We start from the raw sequence: 4808 nt of genomic DNA, 5'->3' as shown, positions 1-4808 counted from the left end.
GGTGTCTGTCCTGGTAAATTAATAAGGCATAGTCCAGTCCAGTGGGATTACAGCTATTCCTCTCCGATCACCGGGGCCAGTCCTTCATTAGGCGTTCTGTGCAATGGGGAGCGGAGGGTGACTCACTCCCTTCTCCTGTATTTCTGCATACAGGAATTCTCTTTCTCTCCTTCAAAGATAAATTTGACCTTGAAGAAAACACAGAATTGAGGCTTCTCTCCCTCTAAGTTGCTTTTCTCCACATGCACAGGAGAAATGAATGAATTTTTTTTTTACCTTACGCTTTCCTGAACATTTCGTATAATAACCCAACCTAGGTAAGATATTTAAGCCTAATTGAAAACTAAATTTTCCCAGAACCTCAGCTGTGAAAGCAAAACGACTCTTCTGTGAATCTCAAAGACTTATGTGGGAGAAGGAACCCGATAGTCTTGTCAGGAAGTTTAGAGGCGTAGCTCTTCAAGTCATTTTTAATTATCTTCCCCTAAATAGAAGAATCACCAGTAGCTTGTAACATGCCCATAGGACACTTCTTCCTTTCATAACAATAAAAGAAGTGTGTGCTAAAGAACAATAGAAAACAATACAGAAGACATTTTACTATTAATGAAGTGTTTGATGCCATGCCCTCATTTACAACCAGCCGTCCATCCTTCAGAAAGTTTAACTTGAAACCAAAAAAGCCTCAAGATGGATGACGCAGAGGTTTGGGAAATTTCCTTATGATGGGCATCTGCAAAACCTCTGGGACTTCCCCTTATACTTGGGGTTGCTTTTAACTAAGATAGCTTTACTGGAAACATCAATAAACTTTGAAAGCTCACTTCTAAAAGATAGCATTTTCTGAGCCCTTATTTTTACATCCGGTCCAGCAGAAGCAGTTTGCTTAAATAACTCAGTGGGGTTTTTTGTTGTTTTTCCTTTTAAAGACTCTTTTTACAATTCCTAATATTAAACTGGAAGAGCTTGAGAAGATCAAACAGCAAATAAAGATTTAAAAAGCGTAGCAGAGGCTGGAGCTGGGAAAAACCCCAACCAAACAAATAAAAGACCAAAGAAAACCCTCAGAGATTCATGCTCTCTTAGTATATTAACCTGACTTTAAAGCAGAAGAGTCTCTTTGGGCTCGTTGGTAACTGACTACCACAGCCATCTTTCAAGAGAGACCTGGGAAAAGGGGATGGCCATGCAGAGGAGGAGCCCTCAACACACTTGCAGAGCCATTCTGTCCAGGAAGTGCCTCAACCAGTGCTGCAAAGCATAATGCAAAGCCATTTTACATGGTATTGGGGACCCGTCTGTAGCCACCTTCTCTTCCAAAGGAAAGTTCATCTGAGTTGTGAAAGGCACAGAGGCCCTTGTGTTTCACTTTCTGTAGCCAAGCCGTGTGGCAAACCCAGTCAGTCGGGTTTTAAAGCCTTTGTTCTTAGCCCCTGACTGATATATAGCACTGTGACAGGCATAAGTTTTCTCCTTATTCAGCATGAAATTAACTTGACATGTTCAAAGAACCAAAGCTATCAAGCCTGGATCATAATCAGCGTTAGCTTCTTCAGGGGAATCTTCACAGTCAAACACTAAAATGTAATCTGTACTTGCAACGACTCCCACGAGCACCTCTGGCACTGCAGCGGTCGTTGCACACATGCTCAAGAGCAGACATGCTCTGGCTGCCCTTGCAAAGGGGTGAAATAAGGAACAAATATTCCTCGTGCCCTCCCCCTGCCTTCCCACAGTAGCCCCAAAGTTGTCACAAGCCAGCCCAAATGCATTGTTTTAAATATGCTTGTAATGAGTAAATGCATCCATAGCCATTTGGATCTGGTATTTTAAATGTTTAAGTGCCTTTTGGGAAGCTTTTAGGCTGAAACATTGCTGTTAAGACACTGAAATATTAGTAAATCTTGCAAACGACACAAGTTCTAATGTTCCTCATTTCTGCGGTGCAGCATGCTGTGCTAATGACCCGGTGACTGGATTTTCTGCTTTTGAAAGCAGAGCTATATGCCGTAAAACTTTCATCTAAGTTGATCTGCCTCTCTCTAATGAATTTTTTATTTGTTTACTCGTTGTTTCACTAGAATTTAAAAGTAGCAATTAAAAAAAAACAACCAACCAAATCCTAACCCCCTAACAAGGAACTTGCCTTAATTCAAGGTCCAATATAATGATGGGGGAAACGTCATGCTACGGCCTGTAAAGTGAAAAGAAGTCAAGAAAGACGCATAAATATGTTTAGTATTTTACATGTGAAGAAATGCATAATTCATGTGATGATGGTGTACATTCGCACCAGCCACCGCAGCTACATTTGCCATGCGGCCGTGCCCCTTCATGCCTCGGCGTAAGTACAGCCAGCTGTCAGTTCGTTGGAAGTTCCTGATGTCTTTTGACCACAGGTCCAGTTCCATTTCCAATCTGGTTGGCTTAATACAGGGTGCAAGACCTCTCGAGTTTGGCCTGTGCCGGGCAAGGGAGGCTGAGCTGGCACATTCTGCATCTCCATGGGGGTTTGAAGCAGACCCCGAGCAACCCGTCCTACCCTCGGTGCCTGGCTTCCCCTCAGTGGCAGTCCACTGCCCCTCAAAAAAGAGGCCAGGAATGAAAAAGCAGCAGGAGTAGACAGCAGGAGGAGGAGAGCCCTTGAACCAAACATTGAGCAAGCCAAGGTGACTGTGCAGGTGGTGTCTGGGGACATGGGGGAGCGAGGGAGCCACGTTGCATCCCACGTGGCAGCCGGCAGCACAGAACAGCCTCCGTCGCCTTCCGGCAGGAGCAGCTGCAGGACCAAAGGCATGGCTGAAACGTATTGCGGTTCCTATAACTGAGGTCGATGCCGAAATCTCTGTTCGTTCTGGTGGAGCTCACAAGTGGAAGTGGGGGGAGGCATGAGGGTGCTCCTGGTGCTGCCACTGCCCTCGCTGCACGCATCCCCGGCCCTGAGGCACGACCACCCGTTCGCCCCAGGATTTGCTTTGCACAGGAGTAGAAAAAATACTCCGTGTACAAATAAATAAAAACCCCAGCCCTTCTGTTTCAAAAGCAGAGTAGAGATCAATATTTACATCGTGTTTATTTACAGTAGAGTTGGTCAAAACAATGTTATTAGAAAAATACGCGGTTGAAATGTGGTTATTTTTGCCTTAATTCTGAGCCAACTGTACAGTCAAAATTTCTCAGCTTAGAGGACAGGCAGTCGATGAAAGTTGTGCATAGTCCAAATACGTGATTGCCCACCCCCTGCCCCTTCCCTCTCCACTCAGCTGTTGTTTCAGCCCTCCAGAGTATGGCAGGGTCTGGTCGAGCAGTGTCAGTCAAACCCCGTCTGAGCCATGCAGAGCTCCCCAGAGCTCGGCACCGCTGAGTGAGGTGTCAGCAGGGTCTGGTGTTTAATCTCCAGCTGAAGCACGTTGCGATGGCTTGTGCCAATCCACCCTTGGCTAGCACGAGCACAGCAAGGAGCTTCAAGGAACAGCTGGACGGGGCATGCTGGAGAAATGACCCTTCTCCACTGGTTAGTGAGACAGGACACAGCAAACACATCCCTGTGTGCGAAGCAGAAAAGGAGAGGAGACGTTAACAATTTGGCTGGGGGGAAAGAGCAGAGAAATGCCAGCACACTCCCCCCCGCCAAGATGGTGTGAGTTTTTCTTGTCTCCATCCTTTCAGTGCCAGAGGTTTGCAGCTCAGCCTCAAATTGATGTATGGGTGGTCGTGGTGAGTGAGATGCTGCGGTGCAAGGACCGAAATGAGCTGTGGGGGGAGAGGGCTGGGAGGGGGCAGGGGCTTTTGCAGAGGTGTGGACAGAGGCAGTGTAGACCAGACTCCCTCAAAGCATCTTCCTGCAACGCTCAGCTGGCCTCAGAGTAGCACAGAAACCTTCTCTTCCTTCCCATAATTTTGTTTTTAAGGTACTCTTATTCCAAACCTTCACACTAAAGTTCCAAAAGCAGAGAAAATAGTGTGTTTTGAGACCTGTAGGTCTTTATTATGGTAAAATCATAACATCTAAAATCCAATTCAGTCCTTGCTATAAATAAGTATAATGAAGAATTTAATGATATTTCCAGTAAAATTAGTTAGAAGGCAAACTTTAAAAAATGACACAGATCATTAACTGGGAATATTTCTCAGAAGAGATTTGTTATATTAAAAAGGCACTGAAATTACTAGCGTTAATCAACTGTATTGTATTAAAAACTCTGTATAGATTAATTAAGTACTTTAAATATGAAGAAATAAAAAAATGGGGGTATAGCGGAATCACAGGCTTGAATCTGGGTCTCCTGCCATGCTGCTTTCCCTGCACTTCTTAAGCACCTAATTTAGTAAGAATTCAGATTAAATAATTCTTCTTGGCTGGTCTAAGCTGTTTTTAATACCCCAATTCATAAGTAAAAAAATTCCTGGCTACTTTCCTCAAATGCAGGTGCTGGCCTCCCCCCATGTCCTTCCATCACACCCTCGGCTGAATCTGGTCAGTAAGGGCTAAAGAGTCAGCAAAATACATTTTATACAGTTCCTGTGATATTTAGCTGTGATTCTTTGCCTATAGGACCTGGCATTTCTAGGTGGTCTCCGCTGAACAAATCTGGGTTTGTTTAGCCACTGACTTCAGATCAGAAGTGCATTCAGCTCAGCACACCTAAAATTTGTATTTGCCAATGAGGGAAATTCAGCCTCTACACTGCTGGCTCCCTTGGGTACAGGCCATTTAAAACAACCTCAGTTAAAAGTACCTATCTGTTTTGTTTTGGTTTTGTTTTGTTTGTTTGTTTGTTTTTTAAATACTGTCAAATAGGTAGGAT

Source organism: Charadrius vociferus, unplaced genomic scaffold (assembly GCF_000708025.1).
Source record: "Charadrius vociferus isolate BGI_N301 unplaced genomic scaffold, ASM70802v2 scaffold486, whole genome shotgun sequence".
NCBI lineage: Eukaryota > Metazoa > Chordata > Aves > Charadriiformes > Charadriidae > Charadrius > Charadrius vociferus.
Note: the sequence above shows the minus strand (reverse complement) of the source record.